Source organism: Anarhichas minor, unplaced genomic scaffold, assembly GCF_050575085.1.
Source record: "Anarhichas minor isolate MPS153535 unplaced genomic scaffold, ASM5057508v1 ptg000037l, whole genome shotgun sequence".
NCBI classification, from domain to species: Eukaryota; Metazoa; Chordata; class Actinopteri; order Perciformes; family Anarhichadidae; genus Anarhichas; species Anarhichas minor.
The window spans coordinates 3637269-3650629 of NW_027466483.1; the positions used below are offsets into that span (position 1 = coordinate 3637269).

Consider the following 13361-nt stretch of genomic DNA (forward strand, 5'->3'; position numbering starts at 1 on the left):
GGAGCCTCTCCCAGCTGTTTACAAACTGTTGTTAGCGGGCTAGCTAGCGAGCTGTACCCAGCATGCCGTTCGGCGTTGTAATTTTATAAATGTACAATTATTAGTGTTACAAATTGTTTATTAGTCACAAACTGTTGTGTCGTGGTGTTTTGCCCCGTTAGTTGTGGGTTATTAATTGTTGTGTTATAAAGTTATAACCATGATTAGAGGTCCCTCTCAATACAGTTAAGACAACTAGCTCCGACTGTAGCCTTCTTAGCGGCGAATAATATATTTAGCTGCCTGTTGAAGAGTGACAGCAGTTGTTTCGGCTATGTTATTTTTCATGGCGTGTGTGAAAAATGAATGTAATATGGGAAATTAAAACCGGTATACCGGTTGAGCCCAGCACTAGTGCACCTAAATAAAAAATTGAAGCGCACCAGTTTAAACAATGTACAAATAGATATACAATATAAATAAATTTTCCTTTTTCTTCTTTCTTTAGCACTACTTTTATACAGCTTGTCCTATTTCATTGTGCAGTCCTAGATAGACAGATTGACACACACTTTATGTATTGTAAAATAACAATAACAAACCCTAGAATGAGGCTTCTGTCTGAGAGCCAGTGACCCAGGCCTGAGTGGTCAGTATGTGATGCTCAGACATCAGTGAGCAGATGTAAGTGCAGGAGGATTTAAACAGCTCCTCTGGAGGGCCAGGACTGAAGCAAGGAAAACACAAAGGATTGGAAATCACCCTGATGGATTACTAGCTACTAAAAAAAGATACAAACAGCCTGGGGATAACCACAGGAAACATGGACATGGGTCACTTACTGGTTAGCACCTTGTTATCATCGGCTTCCAGGAAGATATTTGAATTCTTCTCTGGCGTAAATCTAAGTTCAATTTGAAAACTAAAATATAAGGGAAAAACTGTTGGTGAGCAGTTGTGAAACAATGGTTTAGAGTGAAAATGCATTGCGTCATAGAGCACCGACGTCCATTAAAACAAACCTAATGTACAGGCATGAAGCCCCCACACACCCATGGTTCATTAACACACGTGTTTTCTCTTTGGTTTGCTAATCACACCTCTTCTCACGTACACATCGTGTTACATCGCCCTCAAACTTACATATTCATTTGTTGTACCTTTTACTGCTTTATGACATTATTGCCGTGTCCTAATTCCTAATATATAGATATATATATATATATATAGATATATAGATATATAGATATATATATATATAGATATAGATATAGATATATAGATATAGATATATATATAGATATAGATATATATATATATAGATATAGATATAGATATATATATAGATATATAGATAGATATATATATAGAATAATGTTTGATACGATATGTGCATCAAACTGCTGCCATGTCCTAATTCCGTACTACATACTAATTGTACACAGAACGTGCTAATAGCCTCTTTTGACATCGTAGGAAAAACACAGGTGTTATTAATAACAATGATGGCTGCATTCCATTTAGACGTGTCAGTGTAAAGTTGGCAGCAGTAACTAGCAAAGCGTAGCAGTGCACCAACAAAGGAACAAAATATAAACAACGCAGGATTCAAATATCAAAATATGTTTTGATGAAGGAAACGTTAGACACAACTTGTGAGTTTGGGGAAGTCAGCAGAGGTAAGTCCCTCCTAACTTCCAGCTCTAATCAGCTGGAGTAACTGAAAACACCTGAATGGTATGCAGAGCCTCATTTACTGTACGCAACATTTTCAAGAAGCTTAGATTCCCTGGAAGGGGAAAAATCCTTGGCACTGCTGACAGATTGTCTAATCACACGTTTAAATGTACCCATGATACTGTGCAAGCCTAAGCCTAGTTCCCTTTTGGAAACTGACAGGTTGAGAGTGTCCGTACACGCATTTATTAAGCCTACAAATGAACTGTATTTCTCCTACTCAGAGACAGGCTCATTAAAATACTTTATGTCTCATGATGTGGAAAGCTAGCACAAACGGATCCGTGACCTACTTAGAGTGGTGATCCATACATTGTGACTTGAAAGCTGCTGGCTGAATGTGCTGTAGATGTTGGGGTTCGGCTTCTGCTACCCAGTACGGCTGACCTGCGTTCGATTCCTACTGGATCTCTGCCCTCAGACCAGAGGCTAGTAAAATAAGACCATCTGAACGTCTGCTGGACTGCACATCCCTAAAGAAACACATCGAGGGTTGATAGCTACAACCCAACATGACAACCCCCCACACACACACACACACACCACTATCTGCTGCCACAGCTTACCCCCTGGTGTGCATGTATGAATGTGTGTATGCATGTGTGTCAGCAAAAAAAGCTCTTGGATGGAAGGGTTGGGGACACTGCAAGATCTCTAAGGGCTGCCATTTGGACTAGAGATGTGGCCCAAGAAACACATTTTCTAAGAAAAAAACAATGACACTCCGTGTACATACAGACTCAAACACAGGTGTGACAGTGTGGCGTTCAAGGTCAGTGCAAAATAGATAATGTGAGGTGAGAAAGGTTAAACTTCATGTCGTCTGATGTCTAACATGGAAGACAACCAAATCAGAGTTGTTTTCTACTTCACTCAATTAAATAGAAGTAGTCAAAACTAAATAGAGAAAAAAGCTGACTGCAGCGGCCAAAAGCTTCTCTACGATATTTAACGAGCTGCCAGATATGAATAAGAAAAACATTGTGTGGAAACGCATTACTCCTGAAATTAATTACTTCACCGTGCGCCCCAATAACATCCCCGTCGGAGCTGAAAATGTCAAATGTGTCAGCAGCTCAAGCACTCAAGTTTAAAAAGGGGAATACAAGCATCATCGACGTCAGGGTTAAAATACCATTACAACTTCTCGGTTTGCATGCCAAAACACTTCTGCAATAGTTACCTTCGATAACTTCATTTTTTTAGCAAATGCATTTCATGGTGTCCAACTTAAAAATAACTTTTAAAACAAAATTAATTTTGGACCTGATGATAACGTTTGTGGGAGAGTCGGATTGTTGATCGTTCAGGCAAATAATCAGACGTCATGACCCCCCTCAAACGCTTCTGCCAGGAATCTAGCCCGATTCTAAAATGTGTCAAGGGCAACCACTTCTGGGTTGAAATCAGGCTTAATCCGTACAATGTCTGATCAATTTAACAGTATGTTTAGTACAAGATGCAGTGTCCCTGCAACTCTTAAACCAACATTATCTGACACAAAGAGGGGGTTCAGCAGTCAGTCTGTGTGAACTGTGAATGTCACTGGGAGCAGAAGCAGAGCTGCCTCTTATCTTCTTGTGTTTAACAGTACACACACACTTACACTTAAAAAGGGCTGTACCACCCTGTACCACGGAAAGAGAAAAAAAAGCCAAAATGAGGGAGAGAGGGGGGAATACAGACACAAGCTGGGTTTCTATTTAAGTACTTAAAGGAATTTATGATGCACTGGATTTGAAAAGATGAACATTGAGGACAGATTTCAATAAACTTTCGTCAATGTTCTGAAAAACTTTTGACATACTTTAAGCGGGAAAGTTTTCAGCTATGAAGTAATGGTGCAGTAAATATGAAAGGAAACATACTATTTAAGGGTAAATGCCTGCTCTAATTTGGCTGTATGGCCATTAGTGTGTATGTTGTTGTTGTTTTTTTTTTTTAGAATAAGTAATCTACTGAAAGTCAGTTCCTTAAGACGACTTGACCGCGTAACCCATTGTTTCGGCTGGCTGAGGCAGGTTTCACTGACTGACTGACTGAAACTGCTAACCAATGCCCAAACAGCACACTAGAATTCTGCACACTGACAAGCCAGGAAAGAACCGCCATCATATCCAAGGTGGACGACACTGACCAGGTGACAGTATCAACTAGGGGTGCAACGGATCACAAACCTCACGGTTCTGATCAGCAAAGAAAAGGGGAGGAGTCAAATATAACTTTGCTTTCCATTTATTAATTAAAGAACTTCAAGAACACTTAAAGCAAAGAACTTTGGGCTTACATAAAAACAAAGATATTGAAGATGTCCAATTTGAAACAAAATGAACATTAAAGAATACTCAATTCTGTTAAGTTTCTGTTAAGTGCAACATGAGGTATGCTGATGCCCTCGTCCTTTGATCAATATTGAAAGAAAGAAACAGCCAGTGAGCTAGCTTCCACTGACCTGAACTGCAAGGCAACAACTTGGGTCTATGTGTACTTCCTGTCAGGTTATGTCATTCAAATATACTGCAATAATGTTTACCATTACTGTGAAATCGTCTATAACTTTACATTTGTTTTCAAAAAGATGAGAATATCTCCATTGTCTGGGGAGAGGGTAGACTGGGATATTGCTATTGGGCCTGTCTAGCTTCCACTCTACTGCTTCTGTCAGCACCTGCACCAGGTGTGTGTCTGTGTGATTATCCCAGAGGGGGCGTGTCTACAGCACCTGTCTGTGTGACTCTCACAGAGGGGGCGTGTCTGCAGCACCGGATGATGAATCTCCTCCGTGATGAAGTGAGTGGTCAGTCTTTTGCTCTTCATAGAGGAACGATATTCATACTGAAGTGGGTGTGTGAGGGGATTTCGTAGCGTGGCTCAAGCACTTTAACCAGATTTTGAAATCCTTTGTTTTCCACACCGGAGTGTCCCCCGCCATTGACAGACCGGCATGGTGTCTCTTCATACGTGTGGACATGCCCGATGTATTGCTGTTGTCGTATGTTATGCGTTTCTCTCTAAACAACGCCTACATACCGTAACGGTTTTGTCCACCACCCTCATCCGTCATTAGAAGTTAAATGCTCCAAAACTTGAGACTTAAATGACGCCGGGAGCTTCTCAAGTTCCTCCGCTCGCCATGACTTTCACCGTTAAATGCTTCTAACCTGCTCCATTCACGTGAACACACTACTGCTTTATATCTGTTCACTGACACTTTGCATTGATATTCAGGGACTTGTTACTTGAAAAGGAACAGCAGCAGTAAAACTTTATTACACACTATGATGATTAAACTGTAAAAAAAATAAATACTCAATTGATCCGCTGTTCACATGTGATCCGAACCGGGAGGGGTGATCCGAACCGATCACGGATCGATCTGTGATCCATTACACCACTAGTATATCAACCCCAGTGTGCTTGTCTAACCCTGATTTGGTGACACATTTTCATTTAGCAGCGGCCTAGCTTTGGGTCCCAATCAGGTCAGAGAAGTGGAGTGAGAATGAGAGAGGGATGGAGAGAGCATTCCAGAGAACAGAGGACTTGTGTATTTTGCTGGCCTGTGGCCCAATGTGCCTGTCCTCACCTCTGTGCACCTCTAGCGCACAGTGTGTTGAAGTAAAACTCACGGCCATAGCGATGCAACATCGTACCTGCATCAGAGCCTATCTAAAGGTCAGTTCAGAGCTTTAGAGCACCGTTCACATACTGTCCTACACGGTATACTATACACTATAGACATGAACCACATGCACCTGTAGCTCAGCGGCTGACTGCCTATAACTATAGGGAAGGTACCTGGCTAGTTAGACATTCCTTCTATGTATCAACAATCTTACTCCTAGCCTATAAAAATGTATTTATCATTTTGTAGTACCACATTCTACAAAAAAATACTATTTTCACTTCAATAACTGACACACATAAAAGGCTTCTCATCTGCTGATGAAAGCAATAGGAAATAAATAGGCCCCAAGATACAATGTTGTCACGATACCCAAGTCACGCTACGATGTTGTCACGATACCCAAGTCACGCTACGATGTTGTCACGATACCCAAGTCACGCTACGATGTTGTCACGATACCCAAGTCACGCTACGATGTTGTCACGATACCCAAGTCACGCTACGATGTTGTCACGATACCCAAGTCACGCTACGATGTTGTCACGATACCCAAGTCACGCTACGATGTTGTCACGATACCCAAGTCACGCTACGATGTTGTCACGATACCCAAGTCACGCTACGATGTTGTCACGATACCCAAGTCACGCTACGATGTTGTCACGATACCCAAGTCACGCTACGATGTTGTCACGATACCCACGTCACCCTACGATGTTGTCACGATACCCAGGTCACGCTACGATGTTACCACGATACCCAGGTCACGCTACGATGTTACCAATATACTTAAATCACAATACGATGTTATCAATATACCTAAATGACAATACGATGTTATCAATATACCTAAATCACAATACGATGTTATCAATATACCTAAATCACGATACGATGTTATCAATATACCTAAATCACGATACGATGTTATCAATATACCTAAGTCACGATACGATGTTATCAATATACCTAAGTCACGATACGATGTTATCAATATACCTAAATCACAATACGATGTTATCAATATACCTAAATCACAATACGATGTTATCAATATACCTAAGTCACAATACGATGTTATCAATATACCTAAATCGCAATACGATGTTATCAATATACCTAAATCACAATACGATGTTATCAATATACCTAAGTCACAATACGATGTTATCAATATACCTAAATCGCAATACGATGTTATCAATATACCTAAGTCGCAATACGATGTTATCAATATACCTAAATCGCAATACGATGTTATCAATATACCTAAGTCGCAATACGATGTTATCACGATACCCAAGTCACAATACAATATTGTCACGATACCTAAGTCACAATACAATATTATCACAATATTGTCCCGATACAATATTATTGCAATTTTGCGATAGCTTTTGCGATATCAAACATTGCAATTTATTACCTATTTTCATTTGCAAATTATGTAGTTTGTCAACATCTGTAATAACAAATTGGAACTCCTTCTGTACTTTAGTTTTTCTTTTTTAAAGTGAGTCATTAACTGAGGCTCAAGTCCAAACTTGTCAGCAACGTATCAACCGCTAATAAGCCCGCCACTGTGTAACATAACAAAAAACCCACCCTTTTAGGTTACATTCTACACAGACAGTCCTCATGCTATGGCACACTCATACTGGAACCAAAACACATTACGTAATAGACAATATCAATTTAAAATACAGTCTAAATCCAACTAGCCAATACGTGTTTGTTCCCCAAATCCAGCAGATTATAAAGAACACTAAATAAATCTGTTAATACCTGTGGTTAAGTGTGTAATTGATCTGCTCAATGTCTGTTGTCTTTCACTGTCTTGTCTCGCACACTCCAGCTGTGCAAGACAACATGCTGTTCCTTCTCTTCATCTAAAGGGAATCTGTCAGTTGTCACTACAACAGTGTTTGTTTAAGTTTAAGAGAGTGTAAGCTTCCCCCAAAACACAACACACCACCCGGATACGTGAGCAGTCAAACCAACATTGCAAATGAGAATAGATCATCAAAACCGTGCTGGCACCCAGCATGACACAGCAAGGGGAGAATAATTCATACCATGATGTGAAGACAGCGCCCTGTGACAACATGTTTCACTTTCTCCTCCACAGTCTTTACATCTCAGGCTGTGTTAATTCAAACTTGTGTGCTCCTTGTTTCCATTCCAGCCATAACGTTTGTGTCAGAGACATATTTATACATGGGTAGTTTGAAATCAGATGAAAACACAGGGAAACATAAAGAAATAGAATTTAGATAGGTCACTCAACATGTTTGCCATTAATGCAGCTTTTAGTAACATTTGTGCAATCTTATGTTGGCACAGCCCAATACATACTGTTCTCTACGAGCATCAAAGGTTACTCATGTGAAAAATAAGTCTGTTAACGTTACATCCGAGTTCTCAAAGTGTAGGTACAGAGCAGGTAAACCCACACAATGTACTGTTAAAGTCTCGGTTCATAGACAGGTTTCTTTAGCGTGTGGTAGAGTTGACACTGACATCGTATAGCAGGCAGTAACTAACAAGTTCTCGTTAACAAAACTGGCATCACACGTAATGGCGATGGAAGTCTCCGTTAAGTAAAAATAGTGTGACTTAACAGGACTGTAGCCAGCGCTACGGGTGTTGTTACACTATCCCGAGATGACCAAACGCAAACTAAACACAGTCCTCTGTTGTAAGTGTGTTAACAGTTACGACATGTCAGCATGTAGCGTTGATTTGATCTAAGTTAGAGTTGTTTTCTGTATTTGACAGCTAGCTAAGCGAGTAGCGTCAGCTACGAGAAATGACTATTTTGGAGACTATCAAAGTAACTCAGAAGTAGCTGAGCTATTGGCTAATTATCTTCATTTTCCAGTAGAGATAACGTTTATTCCGTTCGTATAAAGCTTTGGCCTGATATTAGCGTCTAGCCGCCCTCACAAAAACTTACTTTATGTAGGAAGAGTGGGTAACTTTAACGTTAATCAACGTTATCAGGCTAATGTTAGCAGCTAACTCGCTAGCTTGCTGCTTCCTGCAACACCTGTTGATAACAAAGCAGCTTCAGACACGACCGAAAACACTGGACTACTCACTGTTTATCTGAGCCCTCCGCGTCCTCCTTTAGCAGTTAAATCCAGGTGACACTTTGTATTTCAGAGTTACTTTTGTCCAACCGGTTCTCTTTTTCTATTCACAGTTTCACTCTAACAGACGGACACAGCAGACGACCTCACCCTCACCCTCCTCCTCCTCATAGACTGTCATCTCACACTCCAGACAGGGGGCGGAGACGACCTACCACCAGCTAGATAACACAATGATGCCAATTGGATACAGGCATGAAATAGATCTTGTTTAAACCAATCAAACACGTTGCTGCATCGGTGGAACGCAGCTCGTGACCACTACAGTGGAATTATTACTATTGATAAATTTGTATCAAACAAGCCAAAATTAACAACAAACACGAGCAACTGTCAAATTACATTTCTTTGGACAGTTTTAGAAGAAAAATGTTTTTGATGTATTGCATTCAAATTACAGGACATCTATTTGAACATTTTAATTCATATTGTATTCACCTATTCCGTTCTTATGCACGAATGTGTGCAATAACACTTCCATGTTACTGCCGAGATAGTAAATGTCTTTGGACCCCAATGCTTCTTATTGGCAAATCAGCTGACTTAGGTCTACCTGTGTAGGCTACACTTGATATTGGAATGAGGAAAAATGGGTCTTCCACTGCATTGACATTGATTATCACGTGTGTGTGTGTGTGATATAAATAAATAAATACATATATAAATGTAACAATAACACAAGGAGGCTCGTAAGGAAGACAGAACCATTTTTTCAGAAGAACAGATGCAGACAGATGCATTCAGAGAAAACAATTGGCCTCTTTGTGAATTTGAGAGGTGATTGAAATCAAATTTAAATCCCAGGGACAACTTCATTTTCAGTCATTTGCAACATCACAGGGCATACCACATTTGTCTTTGTAAGACAAAAAAGATAATCTGCATTTCCTACAAGTACAAAAATGAATTGAAAAAAAAAACATCCAAGATTCTGTCAAATCTGATGAAGAAAAAAATTCCTAACAGCAATAAAAACATGTTCATCCTCCTTTGGTTTTTGCATTCTTTTTGACATCAAGGTGAAAAATGAACTTCAAAAAATATATATAAAATAAAATTGATGCAAAATTATGAAACAGGAAAAATCTGATTTCCAAATATATCCTTATCACTCATTAATTCATTTTTAATTGTATTTGTATGATGGAATACTAGCTTATATTAAGATATTTTCACAACCCTTCTGTTACATTTTCTTGCATAGAGAAGTTGTCTCCTAGTCATCTGCAGTTATGAAGACAGAGCACCTATAGATGTGAAATAACTGCATATGACTGATGTTTCTAGCTTTGCACACCTTATATCACAGCTTTCCCTCATGACTGAAACAATATTTTTTTCATTATATCACAGATAATTAGGGGAAAAAAACAACTTTCCGCAAAGAAAAGTACAGAATAATCAGGATTATTTTTATTAATTCATCTTCAGTTTCAATAATATCATTACAGAAAAAAACATCCTTTTCATTATATTTATACAGTAGTAGTAGAATGCTGTGTCATTGCTTCATTACAAGTGCTGGTCATAGTTTATAGTGTGTGCAGTGTGACACTGAGTTCAGTCCAGTGTTACGAATCACTCAGTACAAAGGCAGTTTAACAAGAACCTGCTTCTTCTTACTCAAATGGATCTATCTGGGTTTGACTGGTCCTCCTTGGGCAGGTGGCAGGACGTGCTCTGATGCTGCGTTCATGTCATGACAGGCTTATTGTAAATATGAGCTGCCAAATACGTAAACGCGGATGTGTGTTTTAATCGAATACTTTTATAAATAAAATTTGGATGTGCTCCATCGACTGAATGAATTCCCGCCTTTGAACTGTTGCTAAAAAGTCACCCTGTTCTTCCGCTTTCTCTTACATGACATGAACCCAGCATGAGCCGCTGATAGATATATGGTGCACTTGAGGTAACTGGGAAGTTTCTGACATCTGAGCTAGAGGAATAAATGAGAAGACAGTGTTGGTACAGCCTGGACTTTGAAAAAAACTCTTTCTTTCGAACCAGTGATCGCGTCGAGAACTGCCACAAAATGTGACATTTAGTCAGATCAGAAGCCCCGCCCAGGTGCTGCACCCTCGTCTCACGCCTGGAATGAGACCTGCCCAAAGTGAAAGACACGCCCCCCCCCCTCCCTTTATGGGCATGCAAGTGTGGAGAAGGAGGAGGGGGAGGAAGAAAGGAAGATGAAGAGGAGAGGGAGGGACGAGGGGAGGGGTGGAGGAAGACTGGGTCGGCCTATCAGGAGAGGGGGTCAAAGCTCAGACGTTCTGCCCGGTGCTGCATCGAGGTCATAGAGGAAAGACAGTGGACGCGAGCGTCTGATCTGGAATTCGACACTTCGTATCTCTGGGGGTAACTGAAGCGTGAAGATCAGCGGCAGCAACCGACATCTGGGAAAAACATCAATTATGTCCCCTTAAGTACCATTAAACTCAAACGAGTATCAGTTTTTGAGACCAGTATTCCGACATGACCTGAATGCAGCATTAGACCTTTGACCTCGTGGGTTTGTTTGGTACTGATCACACTGATAGGAAGAATCAGAGTTAAGTAAGGTATGGTGCATTGGTGAATGCTTGGGACTCACAGATTGCATATGATGCATTTGAACGGTCCTTGGTAATCGGTAAACAATTTAGTGTTTAATCAGCAGGATACAGCAGCCAGCCGGCCTACTACTTTGTTAATGCTAATAGTAAACTTAGCTTTCACTGTGGGATAAATATCAAACAAGGTTTTCTTCCAGTGATGCTCAGACTATGTACAGTACGTTGAGAGAAAAGCAGTCAAATTATTTTGTCTATTTTACAGCCTTGAACTGCGTTTGATTCTTTTGACGAGCACCTGAAACACTGTCGTGGTAGAAATACACCGGTCGTGTAGTTTACGAGCACCTGAACGCGACACCCTGCTTTTCAGGCGATGTCGGGTTGGAGTTTTCTCTGAGTCGGGGAAAACGGTATGTCACAACTCACTCAAGCGGCTCTTTCGTTCATGCGTGTGCGGTTCGAAAAAAAAGAGATGGCGGCGTCTGATTGGCCGAACAGGAGCCGGCCTTTGAGACCAGCTGTCAACAAGGTACAGTAATCAATCTTTGGCTACTTAAAGGATAATCTGATCATATTCTACAATTTTCTTGCTGTCAACAAATAACACGAAATAACCCGAATCAACAACAGATCACATGTGTATCGCCTAATAAGTCTTATCCCTCTGAGCCATAGAGCTCCAGTCTTATCAAAACCACTGTAGTTTATTTTGACTCGATCCCACATACACCGTCTTGCTGTCCCAAAATACTCACAGGAGCACCATGTGTACAATAATCCGTGGCAAAAAACAGTCCCCAACAAATGCAGTCCAATCAATGTTCGCTAAAAACTACAGTGCCCAGCTGTTTTAGGAAATCTGAGACTTTTATACATATTTCTTCTTAAACTAGAGCTATTCCAACCCTTTATAAAGGAATAGTTAAGACGTTTTGGTAAACACGCTTACCAAAGTTTGATTTATCAATATGACCATTCTCGTGTCTGTGCACTAAATGTGAAGCTAAAGCCAGCAGCTGGTTAGCTTAGCATAAAGACTGGAAACAGCTCACCTTGCTCTGTCTGAAGGCAACACAATCCTCACTAGTTAACTTCATTGGTCGTTTTATGGGAATTTGTTGACAATGAGACAATGTAGATTTATCGCGACAATAGTTTTGAAAAATGCAAAGAGTGCGAAGAGTGTTTCCATTTTGGTACTGTAGTTTTATGGTGTAAACTAGTTGCAGGGTTAAGGTTTTAGTAATACTGTCTATGTGGCCTACCTGGGACGACTACAGATCATAGAACCCATTATGATTTTATATCATATCGTTTATGTTCATATCCGATGTCAGACCTCAGAAATGATTACAGCGTGGTGACAGAGGATTCACTCATCCAATCCCGCCTCGTTCTGCCTTAAAGCCGAGCCACTGACCCACCTAAAACATTTCCATGGCTTTTATTGAGTCATGTTGAGCTTTAGTGTCTCAGTATGGTTGGAGAATGTTATCTGGGGGGAAAAAATTGCCAACAAAATTACTTCCCTTTTTTTTTTTGGCAAAAACAAGTCATATTTACTGTACTGGCACAAACTATATTAGCAGCTTCAATAAAAAAAAAAGATGTCTTTATAAGCCTTTAGTTCATATTTCTGTCAATACTGATGTTAGGGTCAGTGTGTTCCAGGAGGAGATGATACTGCAGGAAGGGGGGTTATCAAGGAGTTTCTATATCTGTGTAGAGGATGTCAGAGCAGAAAAGAAGGAGGAGAAGAGCGAAAGAAGGGGGAGAGAAAAGGAGAAAAGGTCAGGAGGAGAGGAGAGAAGGAGAAAGTTTCTATATCTCTATATCTACCAGGGAAAAATATCCAACGCACAAAGCAAATGAACAGGAGAGAAGAGGGCAATGATAACTACTTAGATGATAATATTCAGTCAGAACCATGATAATAATAATAATGAATAGAATATTAATTAAGAATATCAATAATCATTATCATCAGGATAATAATAATATTACAGAATAAATCTTGTATTTTATATATATATATTTTTTTCACTTTTTATTTTCTCCATTGAAATACAGATATCTCCTCAGAGCAGACCAATGAGGTTTCAGCCTCCGCTGGCTTCCAATTGGCTGTTGCATATGACATCACAGCTAATGGCGACCAGGTAGACATGCATCACTTCCTGCCCCCGCCCATTTCCTGTCCAGACAGGAAGTCCTGGCACTGCCATGGTAATCGGTAGCGAGTGACATTGAAGTCTGGGGAGAAAGTATTTAGGCGTTACAGTTGGACGCGTTACACACCCCCCCCCCCCC

The 13361-nt window shown here is 40.3% G+C and overlaps 2 protein-coding genes across 4 annotated transcripts in view; both read right to left on the reverse strand.

Moving 5' to 3' along the window:
• The window catches only part of pals1a (protein associated with LIN7 1, MAGUK p55 family member a), a 32713-nt gene extending 24095 nt beyond the window's left edge, over window positions 1-8618 (reverse strand). For both annotated transcript variants that reach the window (XM_076106952.1, XM_076106953.1), the window contains exon 1: window positions 8446-8618. The gene's annotated coding sequence lies outside the window, so the exon portion shown is untranslated. The remainder of the gene's footprint in view (window positions 1-8445) is intronic.
• Window positions 8619-9887: 1269 nt separating this feature from the next.
• The window catches only part of gphna (gephyrin a), a 35858-nt gene continuing 32384 nt past the window's right edge, over window positions 9888-13361 (reverse strand). The window contains exons 24-25 of one of the 2 annotated variants that reach the window (XR_012957818.1): window positions 13096-13304; window positions 9888-12769 (exon numbers count right to left, since the gene is read on the reverse strand). The gene's annotated coding sequence lies outside the window, so the exon portion shown is untranslated. Of the gene's footprint in view, window positions 13305-13361 lie in introns of both variants that reach the window. The other variant, XM_076106950.1, reaches the window with a different exon arrangement.